At 42.8% G+C, this 19,906-nt stretch overlaps 1 protein-coding gene across 2 annotated transcripts in view; it reads right to left on the reverse strand.

The window, feature by feature from the left end:
• naaladl2 (N-acetylated alpha-linked acidic dipeptidase like 2) overlaps nucleotides 1–19,906 on the reverse strand; it is a 214,820-nt gene that overhangs the window by 132,000 nt on the left and 62,914 nt on the right. The window lies entirely within an intron of this gene.

The following is a 19,906-nucleotide window of genomic DNA, read 5'->3' on the forward strand; positions in this document are numbered from 1 at the left end:
CATCATTGCACCATACAGTACCGCAGCACCCTCCATTTCACTAGAAGACACCCCTAAAGGTGCTGTGCTTGGTGATGTGTTGAGTCAGGGAGATTTCATCGCCAAACTGTCAGGCAAGGTGGGGCACAGTGATGGGACCCAGAGGGGACAAGGGGACTCCCGTCAGGGCTCTCGGCCGTACACAGACTGCTCCTGACAGACGGAGGAGAGAGTGGCGGTCTCAGGCAGAACCTCGTCATTATGCACAGGGGCTCTCAAAGTCAGGGAGATTCACAGGACTCAGGCCGTTGTGGAGCCCTGCAGGGGGCCACTCTCGACAGCTTGGCTGGCTGATTGATGTCTCCTCCTTGAGAACTAGGCTGAGAGCCTCTCTCACACACAATCAAAGGCGCACATATATATGACACATATGACCATAAACACACCTTCACACTGACAATTAATCGGATATGCACAGATATGCATATTTTTCTCTTGCACACTCACTCTCACACACACACACATAATACATGGATGAGTTTGGCTGGTACGAATTTAAGCCTTAGGGACTCCAAAATGGCAGTGAACGAGCTTGCTGCCATCTGTTCTAGGGACTGATATAGAACTATATATATCATATGGTGACCGATAGCTGTGTGAGAGAAATGGATAGAGAACAGCATGCTTTCAGGCAGAAAGCCATAAAAGAACACTCTAATGAGGAGGCCTGATTACACATTCTTCTACCAATGCTTGATTATTTTCTCTTAATACTGGAGGTCCATTTTTGTACTGGTGCATGCAAAATTACTTAATTTAGTCTTGCCCTACGATATAATAACCTTATGATTTTGGTGCCCCCTAGAGTTGTCCTGTACCAGGTGTCTGATGAGTAATGATGCAAATAAAAAACATACCAGCAGGACTGTAAAGTATGGTATTGATGGCATATGTTGACCTTGTACCTAAATCATCCTCCATCTACTGTGGGTTAAATCGGTAATGCATGGTAACCACAACAGTAATCATATAACGATACAGCATTACAGTGGGAAGGGAGAAGATTACCTCAAGGTCTTTTTATTGACATTTTGTGGCCTTAATTAAATGCTGTTGAATGTGTGTGATTGACAGGTAGTGTATCTTTTCCTACCATGGACACAGTCAGTGGATACAGCACAAGGGGAGGCCCTGGCACTTGATAGGAGCAGCTGCTTGGGTGCCTATTGACCTGTGGAAGAATACTCTTATGGACAGATAACACTGGCAGCACCGACTCCTGTTCTTTAGAGGAGAGCCTACCCCTTCCACTTCACTCTGCTCTGTGTCCCCAAAGAGGCCTCTGTCTGAGGACTGACAAAGGCAGAGATGGCAGATATCTGTGAAGCCCTGCGTCCACTCAATGGAAAAATAACAACAGCTGACCTCGTCGCTCTTCACACTTCACTGCCCAGTATATGGACACACAATATTACCAAGACTGTAAAGGTAATCTAACTTTGATTTCAACATATAGCATTACCAAATATTAATGTTATTTTTTATGCTACACTGCAAAATATGATGGCCATTAAAATGGCTTCTTTTGTGAAACAGTTTGTTCTAATCACATACAAATGGGTAATAGGCTGTTGACTATCCAAATATGCTATCGTCAATTGTGAACCTTTTCCCTTTTTTAAACTGTATGTGTTAGACCTTTCAAAAGTTGAGTCTCAAGAATTATCATACAATATCACAAATATATATTTTCATATTGGGGCGTGTTAAATTCACATGATCCCAAAGGGTTTTTAAGAGTTCCTAAATTAAACAAAAAGTATTGTGCTGTGCATAACATCTTTGTAACACTCTGTTCTGCTCCTCCCCATTATCCAATCAGTGCCCAGCCTCATCTGAGTATTGATTTATCTAGCTTTACTTGCTCATCAATCATTCAATCACAACCTGCACCTGCTAACAGCTTTTTTGAATCTGCACCTGCCAACAGCTCATTTTCTCCGTCACCTGTTCTTGTACCACCTTTATATAAACTTGGACTTTGTATCACTCTGTGTGAAATCTTGATGTCATGTCATGTGGGACAGTCATTTTGTATGTAAAGTCCTGACTGTTTTGAGGCCTGTCTTTTGTTGCTGCTTCTCTGCCAGTAGTAGTTGTATTCTGTGCCTTGGTCCACATAAAAACATCTTCATTTTTGGCAATCTTCGCATTTCTGTCCTGTCATCCACCAAAACCATTGCAATCTTCAAAGAGTTCTAAAGTGAGTTGATCTTCTCTCTCTCTCTTGTTTTGCACTTGGAGATTATCGCAGGAGGAGCAAATCAGATCACCATAGCCGGGAGCACAGGCAACCTTGGAGATCTGAAGAAGATAGTGGTAAGTCTTGCGGATGGTGCACTGGGGGGATGAGTGGAAGTAAATGTGCTCAAAAGAGCCAGAAACAAGGTGGAGGGTACATAAGGCAAGCACTGACGTCAAAGAGTCTTGGAGAAACAAAAAAGAAAAAAAAGCATAAGCAGGTGAACTTTCTGTGAACTGCTGAGAAATAAGATAAAAGCTGGATTCTTTTCCCCCAATCCGCATCGGAAGGCCATGCATAGCGTCTGGCGGGGAGGGGGGTGGTGCTGGCAGGGACGGTTGGTGAGACAGGCATCCGCATGGGTAATTTGAAGTGATGTTAAACGTGTCTGTGATCACATCCACTCGCTGAGAGAATCCACCCATTCTCACTGAAAACGACACCTTGACTGGGTTTACCATATGAAGAAGATCTAAGTGAAAAATACAGCAGACAAGGGGCAAATAGAAGAAGACACTTATGTAAATGGTGCAGAAACACAACAGCCTCGATAAGACAGTTCCTTCCCTAAGTGATACACTGCTGACAATTGCATTGGATTCAGTATGCAATGACACCACAGAGTCAAGCAAAGCATTTTCCTATTATCGTTTTCATGTACTTTTGTTACCAAAAATAAATTACAATTACACATAAGTATGCCAACATCTGTGATCTGCCATATATGGTCACATAAAACCATCAACCTAGCAACATATAGCACTGAAGAAGAATCCAAAACGTCACACTGTGCTTTTGCCATCTCTTCAATTATGTTACAGCAAGAAGTTAGCAATCTGCCAATTCAGACTCTCAACATAGGCACTCAAGAAAATCCATAGGTGCAAAAGGAGGACAGCACTCAGCATCACATCCACCATCCACTAAAAGGCTTATCTCACTGCTGCTGCTGTCAGACAAAAAGGAGGAAAAACCATCATGTCATCATGAGAAGGTACACACCATTTCCATTTGTCTGGAGTATCTTGGTGAACAGAGACATCGAGCAAATACAGAAAGAGGAAGAACAGACAGATGAAAGAGATAAGAGAGACATCTACCTCTTTCTCAGCAGGAGATAAGCTCTCATAAATACTCTGTCATAGAAAAAACACATCATACACAGGCACTCATAACCACACCCAGACTTGTGCATACACTAACACACACACACACACACACACACACACACACACACACACACACACACAGTATGTATGCAATGTGTGTGAACAAATGTGAGTGAGCGGGTGCAGCAGATGAATGAGTAAGTCACATTCAAAGGGAGCCGTTAGCTCAAAGAAAACAAATGCCAGCTTGTTCATTGCCTTTGACACCAAAGCAATGTTGCATGAAAAAGTTGCTACTGCAGTGTTTCCACTTGCATGTACTCTGCAATACTCAAGACATAACAGCCCCAAAAAAAATCCCTCTAAAAATCAGTATGTGCTCTGTATTTTACTCTGCTTTTTCCATCCAATATAACTTCAAAAGGATGGAGGGAATTGCTAGCAGAGATATCCGAAAAACTAACTCTGCGGTTCTTATGCCACACTTGCTGGAGTCTGAGCAGGTCACAGGTGGACGCGGAAGTGCCAACACGGTTCCGCTGCTCCGCCATGCGCTGCACACTCCCAAGCTCTCTTAATAACCTCTCCCAGTCTTGGCAGCCGGCTGAGAGAGCCGTGTCAGTTTGTCAATGAGACGCCGCACACGTACCAAACCGGCCCTGGCTGCCCTAGCGCGCCCCCCTCTCCACCGCTCGAAACGCCAGTCCGCAAAAAAAAACTGGCATCCAGACAAGGTGCAGTGTAAGAGGTCACGCATTAGGGTCTCTGATCCTGGGATTACAGAAACTTCTGTCCTTTAGCCAAGCCATAGCTCCCTGCCTGGGCACTGTTTTTCTTTTTAATCATCTGCCACGGCTGAGGGCGTAACACTACCCCTCTCTGGCACTTTCACCCTTGGTACCTGCAGTAGTCCAGCTATTGGCTCTGAATTGTTCAGGGATATGGCTTATTTGGCTCATAAACCTTTAAGCTTTTGTTTACCATCTGATCTGTTGTTGTTGTTGTTGTTGTTGTTGTTGTCACATTAAAACACCAGCTGATGGACGGGTAGATGCCCTAAGTTATACAACTGGATATGCCTGGATGTGAAGTGAAACTCTAACTCTAACTATTTTTTTTTTCTGGAACTGGTCAAGGAAAATCCTATAACCTTGGTTCAAGTCTGCAGGCAATTTTATTACATGATAGAAAATGAACAGAGAGGGGGGAACAGAGAGATGTAGGTGGTTTTATGGTTGGCTTTGCCATTTAACTTCTATGCTTGTAGATTTAACTATTGCCAGCTGGCAGGGAGAAAAAGAACAAAAAGGCTGATTTGAACCAAATCATTCAAATTAGACAGACCCAGAAAACCTTTTAAAAATGCAATTACCCACCACCGTGCAAATCTAGGGAGAGAAGTTGAGCTCTTTTAAGATTACATATGTAGAGCACTGCAGGAATGAACAGAAACCTGCTCTGGGTCAATGCACACACCATGCTTTTATGCAGAATGATTGAAAACATGACATGCCATTTGCTGTTTGCAGGGTACATGACAATGTATGTTTTCAACAACAGACACGGTACCAGTCATCTCTGTAGACTGATTAGATCTCAACCCATGTCTTCTGAATCTAAAGAAACCCAAGGCTGCTCTAAGCACTTAAATCCGACATGGGCATTGTACTCCCCCGGGCCACATACGGCCCTTTGGTTGACTCTGACCGGCCCGTGTAAGCAGTGGCGTAACGTAGAGCTGGGCCCCGGTGCAAGCATTTTCATTGCAACTGTTTAATTAAGCCTATAACAGTGTGGCACAGCGGTCAGATACCCTTCCACAAACAGGTCACAGAAAGTGCACCTTACATACTGTATGCCTAGTTGCCTACTCTATAAAAAAGCAACCGAACTCACCCATTAAAAGTTCACTCTACGGGCCGTCATTGATGATATCGTTTAAACCCAACTGCCTGGCTCTGCTCTTCTCTATGGAGAGTATGGCCAATCCACTCAATCGTTCTTGTCCCATGCTAGCCTACTCCTTAGGTAGGACATAACATCGGCATCGCTAGAATTAACGCCAGCAGCAACATTCAATGTGTTTTTAAAAAAACTATTCAATTTCATCCATTTGGATTTAGTCTCCTCCAGTTCTCATCTTTCTTTTCTCTTCTGCATGTGTGCCACTTTTATGCTTACAAATAAAGCGGTGCCTGGGCCCCGGTCACTAATATAAAGTCACAAATGTTAAAAACTTTCACATTTTGTTTACCATTGTTTTGAGAAAATTGGTTGAATAAATTAAATTTTTTGTAAGGCAACCTCAGTTTTTCATTGCTTAATCATAACATATACTGTACTCTTATCAGCTTGTCAAAACAATGCTATTTACTGCTTTTTAATAAAGAAATACAATTAATATTATGCAGAATTGAATTAAGCCTTTTGGCCTGGCCCTTCTCATGTGGCCCCATGTAAAAAAATAATTGCCCACCCCTGACTTAAATGGTTTATTTTCCAAGAAAACAGGCTGATCTTCCTGATTCTCAGAAATGACTGCAGATAAATCAGTGCAACTGCCGTCACAGCAGCAGCCCGCTTCTGACCGAACATACTCAACATACTAATATACCAGTCATTTGCGGAGATGGCTGCCACTCAAAGTGGTAAGCCCCACTCATCTGCATCCCACTACACTCACTCCACAGAACCTCTTGCTCTCCTAGCTGAGTAGTCAGCCGTCGACTTGTGTGAGATGAGCACAGGGAGATCAATACCACACGCCAACTAAAACTTTAAGACTCTAATTAGAATCTGTAATCAATCGTTCACTTAAAAGGTGTAGGTTTCTTTGGGGACAATGCAGTTTGGCTAGTTGCACTCTAACATTCATTTAGTCGGGAATGGTACTTCCAGTTTGACAAAGATATATAGTGTTTTTCATGGACACAGAGAACCCTGAGGTCGTATGTGAAACTTACACTCAACCTCACACATCTACACACACACACACATCTTTAACACATTTAAACCATCCTCTGTCAACTATTAAGGACCTGGGGAAATATTCACAGTACATGGATAAGCAAAATTCTTACTGAACCGTAACACAATTAAAGTAGTTGGAGTCCCTCTTATTTACTGAACACTTGGTGTCCAGATTGGAGCAGAGGTTTTGTACCGTGAGCTACTGTGTCTGAATGCACATTTCTGAGATGGGGCAGAGACACTGGGAGGCTTCCGCAGGCCTCCGGTGTGATACACAGGGACGGTGCTTGGCCTGCCTTTGTGATTGATAGCTGGGGAGCCAGAGCCCTGTGTGCATGGCCCCAGGGAGCTGCCGGTAAACACACGGCCTAAGCCAGCCGATGCATCTGAGCTCCTGACAGCCGCAAACAACCCCCAACTCCCGCCACGACCTCTCCTCATTCAGAGCAGTGCTAGGAGACGAGAGCTGTGCTCTGCATACTGAGTGTTATCCGTCCCCCCCTCTCCCTCACTCTCTCTCTTCTGTGCCGTTCTCCTGTATTACGCCAACGTTGCTCTAAGCCCTCTCTAACTCAAACGGCTCTCTCTCTCTCCTCCTTCCCTTCTTCGTCACCCTTCCTTCCTCTGCATTAAAGTCTATACAGTAAGCCCCCCTCTCTCCTTCAACACAAAGATTCTTCTGTCTCCCCTCTTGGTTTCCATCTCACCCCTGCTTACCAACAGTGTTAGTCTCTCTTTCTTTCGTCATCCCTCTCCTGCTCTCTCTTATGGTATTACAGCCCTCTCTCCTCCACCAGACAGTAAATGAGACGCAGCACATGCTGGGATGCTGTTGTGTGTGCGTACAATGGAGAGACGCATTAAGGGATCAATGTGGGATGCAAAAAAGGGATTAACACTCCGGCTAAACCATTAGCACTTCAAACCCAGCAGAATGCAGGCGGCTACAGCATGCATAGTGTAAACATGAAATGGTGAAAGAGATTAGCGAGAAAGGTGAAGGGAGAATGGAGAATGTGTGCCCCAGTGAACGGGTCTGGTCACTCTTATCGCCTCACAACACATGCCCTCATGCTGCGTTACGGTGTTAAAACCTCGCTTTTTTACTTTGCCCTGAAGTGAGATACTAATATTGGCCTGACGTTTTCTCTCCCACCTCCACCCAAAAGAATAACAGAACATGGGGTCCGCAGGCGGCAGAGAGGACTCTGATACCTTGCAATCGATGGAAAGGGAAGCTTGGCCTTTCTTCATCAGTCTACAGACTGCACACACAGCTGTTCTCCCTGCAGAGTGTGTGTGTGTGCTTCCATGTGTGTGTAGGTGATACCTGGTAATGCCCAGGTGCAGTTTCAGACACTTTCTACTTACATAAGTCTTGCTGCCTGAGTGAGTCATGTTCTCTGTCTCTTTCACACACCAATGTGGGCGTCCACACAAATATCAGTCACCATAATAAGCAAATGATTCATAGCATCAATTTCAATTGCTGAAATGTAATTGACACGAAATGTGTGGTGGATTTTCTTCACCCTAACCCATGCAACCAGTCACCCTTAGATAAACCGCGGGAACAAAAACAGAATTTTGGATTATCTTCATCTGACCTGCTTTGTCCCTTGAAGAGGACACTGAAATTACTCTGCAACTGGAACTACAATAATTATTGTTATGTTGCCGAGAAGCTTGCATGCCTCTGTGCAGCATTTGAGTGGCCTCCTGTTGAATCGCCTATACAAAACAGTATACAGTGGGTCTAGAAAGTTTGTGAACCCTTTCTGCGAGTCTGCATGAGACAAAGCATCTTTGTGTGAAAAGCTATGTCAACCCATTGTTACAAAGTGGGACTGACGCACCAGCAACCAAATTGTACTATCTTGCCTAGGGAGTATATCTCTACAGCTGACAATTGTGTGAATTCTAATTACCGGTAGTAAGTTCACAATAAAACTGGCTGAAAAAGGCATGATTTCTCAATTATATGAACAAGGCTAAATGTGTCTAAATAGCTTAGACTTCTCTGGTAGCACTAGTAGCCTAGAACACAGGCTAACAGCACCCAATGTTGAGTAATCCCTAGGTAGTTTTCTTGAATGAAGCTTGCCTCTAGGGCTTAAGAGATTGATAGTAATTGCCAAATATCTATCTGAAGCATCACGACAGGCAATCTTTTCTTCACATCTTCCTCATCTCTACAGAAAGGATGTAGCAAGTTTGGACAATCTCCTGTGAAGTCACGTCTTCAAATGTGTGCCGATAAATGTAATTTTGCAGCCAAGAACCTATTTGTGAAGGAATTAGAATATTTTGAAGTTCTAAATAATGAAATTAAGCCCGCAGTGATATATTTAGTATTAATGTCTTTACTTTTATCCCTAAATTATTTATGTAGCCTGGCTGCTGCACATTAAAATTGAACAGGTTCAAGTCCCGAGTCCTCCAATCAGAAGCTTTTGCCAAGTAGACTCATCCAATCAGCTGCTCAGAGTAAAGCTATTAAAAATGCTGCCTGCTTGGAAGGTGTCCCGCCTCCTTTGAGCTCCTCATGTTCAGCTCTCTCCTCACCTTTTTAAAAGTTAAAAAAAGGGGCTGGGCTCAGGCCAAACTCAAAGCAGAGCAATTCATCAGCAGCGCTGTCAAACCAACCCAATCCTCTCTTCATGCAACATAGAATGTCCAAAGTCAAATTGTGATACACAAGTTTCTTTGTCGCAGCTCTTGATATAAATCACGGATGATTTTTTATTTATTTTTAGCAAATCCTTGCTGTGCCACTGGCGTGCGACACGCTCTTCAGAGACACGCAAATGAACTCTTTGTCCCTGAGCTCATATATACACACAGGAAGTGGCATTATACCCTCTTCTCCCCGCCATTACCTCGGAAAAGGCCGGCCGAAGAGAGCTCTCAGGAGAAAACACATGTTCCCTGATCTCAGTGGAGCTAAAGGCTTCATTCTGGAGAGGCAAGCTGAGCGGAGCAGTGGCGTGCTGGATGGGACTCATCTATAAATGACCAGTGAGCTGAGGAGAAATGAGGACGCAGGAGGGACTGCCACTATGAGCCTGACTCCAGCTTCTGCTCTCCAACTTCCATCTCTCAGGTGGATTAATGTGTGTGTGTGTGTGTGTGTGTGCGAGCGTGGTTGGGGGAGGGGGGCTCAGTGTGTTATGTGTATGTAAATGGGGGAGGGGAGTGTCATATGAGACTCCTTTTCCCTCAAGCTCGACAAGCTCACACACAAACTTGCATTCAGTGTTCTCAGTAATCCATTGCTTTTGTTATCTTAAATGATGGGTATACCAAAGTCTTGATCCTGGTCTTGACACACAGACACACACAAGTGAGAAAGAGTGAGAAAGTGAGAAGAGATGGAGTGGAGAGGGTAAAAGACAAAAGGGCAAGACAAAACAGAGTTAACTCAGTAACCCTGGACTTTAATTGCCTCTTCTCAATGATGACATTGATTAATCCACTACAACACTTCAGCAAGGTTCCCATTAGACACTGGCCACTTGTGGGGTGTCTAATGTGGGCACCACATTGCACAGATGACCCACTACTAAAAGCATGTTCACCTCAACACCATAACTCTGCAGTGTTTCTTTTGTTAAAATTCCCTACGAGGAAGTCATGGCATCAGTGGAAACGATCTATTATTGAAAATTATATAAAATACATACTTCTCAGTTTATGTGACCTAAAAAACTGCAGTTACTGTAGGTTGTCAAAACAAGCACAAACAAATCGGTTTAATGCATGTTTTATTGAGTCTCAAGGCCTGACAAGGCACACACAGCTCATTTCTGTTTCTGTGTGGGTGAGACATTGAGGTGAAGCAAGAGGATCTCTCCCAGAGAGAGGCTGCCACTCTGATAGGTCTTACAAAGAGGCCCTTTACACCAGGCTTCTATCTCTGGAACAACAAATCAAGGCTGGAGATAGGCCTAAGAGTCAGTCTTGACTCAAGGATTTGTCAACAGTAGAACACGGTAACAACAAAATAAAGAACAAATATTTGCACTGGGATGATCGTTGTCTTCGGTCAATCTTTACTGGTATTATCTTTCACAGTGCCATGAATGCAGTGTGTTTCATGCTTGTATCCAACACAGTGCCCTCTAGTGACAGTGCTTCATAAAAGTTGAGACCAGACAAATTCAGCCTTTCCAAATGTTTGTCTGTCTGTATCTGGTTGTCAAGAGGAATTTGTACGTTTGTGACAGTAATAGTCCTCTATGATAACATGTCACAGAAAAAGACAGTACAGGTCAGTAAAAACTAAAACCAGTCTCAATTGTTATGCTGTTTAAATACCCTGCATTTGCACCAATGCACAAACTAATTCCATCTAGTCAACCTTATAATCATGAGAAGGGCATTAACACAAACGTGTGCTAATTGTTTATTATTCAAGGTTCTAATTACCAAGTGTATCCTATAGACCATCTTTGGTGTCGCTCCTAATAATGTCTCAAAGTCACAACATGTACAGTGGTGTTTCGTCTTTCACTGTCATATACAGTGAAATAAATTAGTCTTCCTGATGGCTAATTGCCTATGTCTGACAGTGGGATAGGGAAGGAAACAGCGATGATTAGGGAAGGTACCCTGCCATGAGAAACTCATCAGTGTTTGCCACATACCTGTGATTTTTATTTCAGTAAAACAAATACTTGAGGACCTAATGAGCTATTCTTCCTCCGCACAACAAGCAAGAATCTGGCAAGCGTGATGCAACAGTGAAAGTAATTGGAGCTATTTTCAGCATGAAGAAAGAGAGAGAGAGAGAGAGAGAGAGAGAGAGAGAGAGAGAGAGAGAGAGAGAGAGAGAGAGACAGAAATTCACATATTTTATCCATTCAAGTCAAGCACAGAGCTGCCCAGCCCACCCACACCCAAATGCACAAGAAAAACTTGAGACAGACAGACAGACAGACTCACAACCTACAGTCTATGCTCACAGCTAACACTCAGTCTGTCCTCCCTAATGGATGTGCACAGAGTAAATGGGAGTGAGGGAGACAAAAGCCATACAACACAGGAAGTGCTGAAAATCACAGTGACGTTAGGCTGGCTATTGATACTCGTCTGATGAACATATAGGTCTAAATGACATCCATTTTGAACGGACAAAGAATGTGATTGCTATAAGAAATAACTGTAATCAAGTCATCCTATTCTGTGGAGCAAAAAAACATGCAAAGCTTTTCAAAATGTCAACTATGGGTCTAAGAAAAGAGAGAAAGAAAAGTGGTGTGCCTAGAAAAAAAGCAAAAAGGATCATACATATACAACTCAGATCTGCACACCCAAAAAGCATGCCAGAGGGCTCAGTGGTCCGGCGATAGGAAATGTGACAAGCTACTGAAGCATCTGACATTGAGTAGTACATAGTGAAAAATGTATACACAATCTGTTAAACACTAGAGGTGACTGCCGACTATGCAGTGCATTGGCCCCTGCATCTCTCTCCATTCAACCGCTGGCATTTGCAGACCCCTCGGTGGTACGGCTCCAGTGGGACCTGGAGAAATTACATATGAAAACATCAAAGTGCCTCTGCACTTCAATAATACATACAGGGGGGGTCTCCGGCATCGCCGCTTGCCCACCTTATTAACATTAAATGTGAACTCTTCAACTCTGGAGCGAGAGGTGGGAGAGGCGAATGGGGACTGTTTGGCCTGTGGTAGCTGACCTTCTGGCCTACGGGCAGACGTTAATCCCAGCTAGCGTAATCACGTCGCCATTGTGGACCTAATGAGCTCCTCCCCACGTGATCATATCCCCAAGTCTCCCAATTATCCTCCCCAGAGCCAAGATAACAGCAGGTCACTGCTATGAGGGCAATTAGAGCGAATCTCAGAGAGCCCTACCTGATGTCTCGCGAGGGCCAGGCTCAAGACTAGCCATCACTAAACAAGCCACCTAGCGACCACTGTTGTATCATAAAAAATAACAATTAACGAAGGGACAGTATGGTTAAGTATGAGCGTCACATTACATTTAGGAACACTTAAGCCTGGTCGACAGAATAAAATACAAATGTGTGAAAGTTGCTCTGAGGCAAATGAAGACAACATATCAGAAGCTATTACACTCAAACCACTAGCCTGGTTGTGTCTCACGAAATAACAATAGAAACGGGGGAAATACTTAGTAAGAGCAAGTCTGAGCCGCACATACATTCAAGTGCTTTAGCAACAGTGTCAATCTTCCTTTCTTCACCACCTGCCGAAGACCATCATTTCCACCAAGCTGTTTGACATCTGTCAGACGTGACCTTTTCCTGACGTCTGTCTGTCTCGGTGTGTTTGAGTGGCGCTGGCGGGTGGGAGGGGGGCCACGGGGGTGACGCTGCCTGCCGCAACGGGAAGTCTGCACGCTGTGTCATGGAGGACAGATGAGCACAGGCCCACTGCTGCAGCTTAATTATTCCCACCCAGCGTCAGCCTGGAGGGGACACAGGTTCCCAACACCCACGGTATTGTACCTAAGGGGCTGCCGGACCGCCGGGATCCCTGTGGTGAAACTGATGGGATTCTTACAGCTGAATTTCCAGTTGCACTTTAAATGGACAGCCACTGAAGGGAGAGAGAGAGAGAAGTGGGGCGGTCCGGGTATGAATAGTTTCAGTGTAGGATGGCGAGGAGATGGGGGATACAGGTTGCTGCTCTAGTCAAGGGCTCTGCGACTAGTGTAGGCCCTCCGTAGGCGAATGAAATTAACATGCAGAGTAGGCGTGGTGCGTTATGGTGGCGTCTGCGCATCTCTTGGATAAACAAATTGAAATGACGCCTCATATTAGGCATGCCATCAATTGAATTATTGATGAAATTTGATAAACTTTGCAAGATATTAAAGCCCATTAAAAGATGCCATCGTTATCTCCTGCATGCTAATGAGGATGATTTCTTGCTTGATGCATAATACCAAAGACAAAGATACTCATCAATCTTGACTGTGCATGCTTGTCAAGTTGTAATAATATAATCATTGAAGGAGAGCGCTGAGAACCTTGCCCTACACATGTTAACTCAAAGGATAGGCTATCAGTCTTTATGAAAGGAGGTAGGGGGTTTCGGTCTACATGTAAAAATAAAATCAATTACATCTATTGTTATAGTATTATAGTGCACTTCTGTCGCAACAGCATCTACTGTATTTTGGGCATCCAACATTTCATATTGCTCCTAATCATGATAAAATTACAGATGCACACAGCAAAGACAGGTGGATATCTGGAGATAAAACGCTAGATTACACACTCTCATAGCTGAGGCTCCACTGCGAACTGACTGTTAATTAGCCGCTGGCTAATGCAACGGCATAATAAAAAAATGCTTTGTGCATCCATACCAAAGAAACATTTTATTCCATATTGTGCACTCTGAATTTGTTCTTGTGTAGATCAATGTAGGATATTAGCAGAGGACAAGGAACCATTATTAATCGACTGTATGCTACTGCACTCAATGTCAAATTTTGTAACAATTTCTACCTAAGGTTTCCATAAGGTGCCATTAGTAACACATAGTTTGTTGAATATTTTTCAAACTTTTTACTGTTTGACTTGATAACTTCATACATGTACTACACACATAGATTAAGGAAGTAGAACATAAACAGTATGTTGTTTTATAATAGTTGTTTTATTAAAAAATATATTGTACTTAATATTGTATTCCAATATTTGACACTGCTTTCTTGTCTAAACTAATTTCCTATTATTAGGCTACTACATGAGGTACATTTTTTTTTTTAAAGAAATCCAGTCAGTATTCCCACAACCACAAGTAAACACCATACAAAAGGTCCACATGCTTCAATCCACCAAATTAGCCAAAAACCCCATAGATGGTCATGCCCTGTAGGAAGTCAGTCACATTTCCTGTTCCACTTGAACAGTCTAAGAACACCTGTCGCCACCTCTGCTTCACATCGGCAGCACTGGAATTCTTTTTCAAAAATAAGTAACCCAAAAGGCTTCAATTTGGCACAATTTCAACTCTATGAGAACTCTTAGGGACAGAATCTCTTGGATATCAGACTGAATATTACATCAGGATTTGCCAAAAAGGGCTTCCTTTCAGAGAAAAGCACCATACTGCTTTAATTTAATACAAAGGTTGAGAAGGAGAGAAGAGATAACTACTTGATGCTGTTATGCTGTTATCTCCGTCTACAATCCTCTGCTCCTCTCCTCCCATTATCTTGCATCTCTGACCACAGCCAAATAATGTGGTAAAAAGCCCAACAACATCGCCTCTGGGCTACACTGGGTAGACATTTCTTATCCACTCAACTTATTTTACTACATCAGATCTTTTTTTGCTCTTTTTTTGTCCACTAAAAAAGAAGCAAGTGAACACAGACTTGGGAGGGAGAAGGAGTAGACTTTTTTCACCCTGTTTTTCTCAAGCAGACACTTACTGCATATTTCTATAATTAAAGAGGCACTACTAAAAAAACAAATAGATTAACAAACAGCTCGTGGCATCAAAATGCAAAGTAGGTGCAGAGCCACCAGATTCTCTGACCAAATAACTAGCTTGTTCTCTGGTGGCAGGAGTGAGCGCGTGGCTCAGGGTCGAGGTGTACCTCACTCACCCAGAGGTGGGCTGTGTGAAATATGACAGGTTCTCCTCTTTACAGGATGCGCCCTGGAGCCGCTGCCACTGCATCAGCCGCGCCATCTGATAATGAAAACGACCTCGGCAGAGTCACTTTGATAATCCCATGCTTAATCACTGTTTGTTTGAAATGTCACGGGCCCACTGCAGTGACCTGTGCTCTGCTTGATAGGGGCCTCGACTCCTGACTCATACAAACCTCTTCTCCAATGAGCTTTTTTAATTGCTCTGGACTTGGCACTTGGGAAAAAAAAAAAAAAAGAAATAAGTTTTGGTATGAAGTAGGTGTGCCAGCACTAACAGCATATGACAGCACCTCCTCATCACCACGGCAACCAAGAGGCTAGAACAGCACCAACAGAATTTAAGTATGAGATTATGATTTTTTTTTTTTTTAAAGGTCAGTTTCTAAAAATAGACTTTCCCCCAGGGGTAGGTCATTATGTGGATATTGATGAAATGGCCCACAATCTGCCATTTTAAACAGAGAACATATCTTTCTTTATAACAATGATGACTTCATGAGTCAGGCCACATGTAATGACTGTTCAGGAGCTCATGCACAATGAGAATGTTTACTTATTCCTTAAATTGTTAATTTATTCCCCAAATCCCCAAGATCTCCATTTAGTGTTGACTGCTGTAGCTAATTCAATAAACAAGGAGGGGACAACATCAAGTCAATTACCAACGCAGCTTTACAGAGATAACTGTGTCTTCTTGATTTAGTGTGAAAACATGGATGCAATGTAGATTTGTACCCACATGTTGCCACTGGAGAATCGACGCTCATATATGCTGAGTGTGGGCCAAATCTCCCCTCAGCACACCCATGGCCATGACAATCAGTCAAGTTCACATTCATCACAGCATGTCAGTATGGGTGTGCTTCCATATAAAGACATGTTCATCATCTTTTTCACAGCTATTTGTTTCACTGGGAAAGAGGGGAAATTGCTGGCTGGCTGAGAGAGAAAAAGAGTAAATACGGCAGTAAGCCATAATCCATCTGTCTGTTTGAGTTTAGGACCTCGTCAAGAGCCGAGAGACAAAGAGAGAGTGTCATCATGACTCCTCCGAGGTGACACTGGGTTTCGGATACAGTCTCACTTATTAGAAGGCCCATTGTAACACACGGTTATTAATATTGATCTCCACCCTCAGGAATATCAATTTCATTCTGCCGTTATTGATCGCCGCGTGCATAGCCTAATGATGGGCTTCTTAGCCTTGAGAGCGCTGCCCCTGTGTAGAATCAGCACAAGAGCAGAGAATACCACCACAATGTAGTGCCAAGGTGGTGGGAAAATATTCCCTCAAACAAGGCTGGTAATCATACCCTGAAATGTACACTTTGCTTACCCACACAAACACATTTACACTCTCTCGCTATCACACACAAAGAAAAAGAAAGAAAAATAAACTTTTCTTTTTCTTCAGCTAATATACCACTATTACACACATCTAGTGATACAACGGCCACTGTATAATACCATTATAGTGCCGTGGGAGTGGCTCATGCAGACACCCAGTTGGATCATTACTCTATTCCCATGATGATCAGCCCAAGAAAGGCGGTGACTCCAGCATTTCTCAAAGTGAGACACAATATTCCCGTGACACTGTAGCTGTTCTACTTATTCAAAAGCATTCAATCAAAATGTCATGTCTGTTATGAAATGCATAATTCTTGCCTGCATAAGAGATAGAAGAATATCTCCATACTGTATCTCTCTCACTTTGGAATTGTATGTTACACTACTGGTTGAGCATAGGTGAAGTCCCCAGATTCTAAAGAATGGAAAAGGGATTTTTTCCCCCTATGGTCTAGATTAATGCAGGATAGAGAGCAACGACTAATCTGCTAGAGGGATATTAAACAGCCAAAATTCTTGAAATACTATGTTGAAATACTATGTGTATGAGTTTATGAGCATGTACACCTTCACACAAGCACATACACACATATTTCAAAAGCTCACCGCGGTTGAAAGGCAAGAAAATTACCGTGATTATATCGAATTATCGAGGTATACCGCTTTACCCCCCCCCCCCCCCCACACACACACACACACACACACACTGCTGATTGTAAGATAACACCCAATTTAACGTAACAAAGCCACAGCGACTTCAAAGATCACTGGATCAAATGCTTCAGACATGAAATAAATAAGCAGTTTATCAACAAGTTCACGATCACGATTTTAGCACTATAACATTCATGACACTTATGCTACTGTAACAAAAGTAAGCTACTGCACTTTTAAGTGGCTGCGTTGTAACAAAGGTAGGCTACATGTCGCTGCTAAGTTAAATTCTTGAGAAACTAGAGCATATTTTTTAATTCTGTTTCCACTTTCATGGAGTAAACATGCATGACTCCTTTCTGGCCAACTTTCAAGTCTATTGTTTTTGTGTAAATCGAGTTTGAACAGAGAGAATAGAAAAGTGTTATGATTGTGCCAGTTCTCCCCTACTCTCGCATAGTAAACACAAATGGAATGTTGGAACATTGAGCTCCCCAACACACATGCGAAAGGTCTAGTTTGCTTCATCATTTGATGATAAGTTTTGAAGATTTGTTTAAAAAACCTTGAATCCATGTCATAAGATGGTCCCTCACATAATACATCACAACATTACACATTATGTGCTGGACAATGTTTCACACTCAACGTGTGCACATAGTGCGTCACGTGACCGCGGTATTGCGGTAATGCTGTTATACTTTTAAATTGCGACCTTCATTAACACTCATTTCTTTCTAATGTGAATTTCAGATATACACAACTGAATATAGTCAGAAAGGTCTGGTGATACTTTAAGCGTAAATATTTTCAATAAGAAGTGAGTAGGCCATCAAATTAATTTATGAATAGGCATGATATTAAGTTTCAAAGAAATGATACCAACCTTCATTACTCAGCTGCCATTTCAATCTTTTTTAACAAGCGGCATTTTCATATTACATTTTGAAAGAGCATCCAGTGTGTCCAATATACTAAAAAAAAGTAAAGTCTGCAATAAATTGAGCTTAAAATTGCAAAATTACAGTTTTATTAGGACACATACCCTTCAGAAGACTCATTTATAATTGCTGCGTTTAGGACGGCTGTATCTCCTGTTGCGTCTCTGATTGGCACCCCACTAGTGAGGTTAATACGGACTGAGTTGATGATTAATGGAAGATTGTCTATATAAATTCAATTTGGCAGCAGCCCAACATTGACAGCGTCTGTGCAGCATGCATTCATGCCTCTCAGATTCTCAGCTGATGCTGTTTCAGTGTGGAAACAACACGCACGCCATAACTCAATTCATAATCTATACAACATCCTACAAAAGAGGACAAACAGAACAGTATGAGGGTAGTATGATTTCTCTCTTGACTTTTCTAGCAACTTCGGCAAGCTCAACCAAATTTCTCTTCCTTAACAAGCAGTCTTTCTTTTCTTTGTAGGGAGGGGGGTCCCCACAGAGCCGTCTGTTCTGATGTACAGCCCTCTTCAACCTTGCACATATTTATTTGAAACTGCCCGATAAAGTGAGTACCGTGCGTTTGACGGTATCAATTACAAAGTGTAATTAGGAGCCAGTGTCTTGGGGAGATAAAGAATAGCATTAGAGAGGACCGAACAGTGGGAAATGCACTTCTTCCAGGGATTTTGGGTTAATCCCATTTCACTGGAACTGTTTTTCTATCCACACCTTCTTTGAAGTGTAAATGAAAGAGAAAAAAAAGAGAACAGAAAAATAAGAAATAAACACGAATACAAGCTAAGGAAATAGCAGTATCCTGACATGAGTTTATTCAGGGCTAAAACAACGAGAAAGAAAATCAAGCGATGACACCAAGATGTTCTGTATATTTTCCATCATATTGTTGGTATATTAGTGTTTCGTTCAATAAGGAGATGGAAGTATTCCTATGTCAACCAAGGCTTTGTTTAACCCCATTTCCATGTTCTAGATACTTAAAGACAAACACGGCTATCTGGCAAGCTCCTGACAAACTCCCAAAACTCAGGATTGAGATGATCATGAGATGATGAAAGGGAGTCGAGAGAGGGCTTGGATCTGAGAGCTACATTTGTTGTTAATGACGTTATTAGCATTTGTATTGAACCAATTACGCAAGGCCTTTCAAAAGAGCCTCTAACTCTCCATTTGAGGCGCCTGGCGGCCTGGCTGGCTGGCTGGTGGAAGCTTTGCTTACTGAATATGGCTTTCCTTTTTTCATGGGGAAGCACTGTTTCATTTACAATCACCATTTTCTTTGGTTAATCCGCTACTAGCTGCCACAGTATCCTCAATCCCACTAGAGCGCAATTTCTCCCTAAGAGATTGCAGGCTTTGTGCCCATAAAGTAAATAATGCAATTATCTTTGTAAACATGTACTCCTCTCCTGAAAGCAAAGCAGATAATGCTGGAACAGAGAGAGATAGAGAGAGTAGAGAGAGAGAGAGAGAGAGAGAGCGAGAGAAAGAGTTAAGACGCACTGGATTCAAACACCGTCACAATATTTTGACTTGTCTGTGTTTCAGCTTCCCACCCATCAGCGTGCTTGCCTGCCTCTCTCCTCCTGCAGACTTGCAACTGCGGTCGGCTGCTCGCAATGGGGCTTGAAAAATAAATGTGACTAAATAAATAATAAACATGGCATAAACCACAAGGATTGCTCGCAAAGTCGCCATTGTGTCACTTGAGCCTGAGAACTCAGTTATCTTCCTGACACAAATATGCATGCAATCCGTGATCCCTGCCTGAAAATAAAGCAGTGTCATCCCAGTTGAGGTTTGTCGACATTTAATTTCACATTAAGACCTGTTAGGGAGCCTTTCCCCGGCCTGTCAGCCCACCCCACAGCTGGGCTTGCAGACAACAACACTGCTTGTCACCTGCAGGA

The sequence above is a fragment of the Alosa pseudoharengus genome, unplaced genomic scaffold (genome assembly GCF_046254945.1).
Source record: "Alosa pseudoharengus isolate Yale_2024_CS ecotype anadromous, Long Island Sound unplaced genomic scaffold, YU_APseudo_1.1 YU_APseudo_1.1_scf_11, whole genome shotgun sequence".
In the NCBI taxonomy this organism is placed as follows: Eukaryota; Metazoa; Chordata; class Actinopteri; order Clupeiformes; family Clupeidae; genus Alosa; species Alosa pseudoharengus.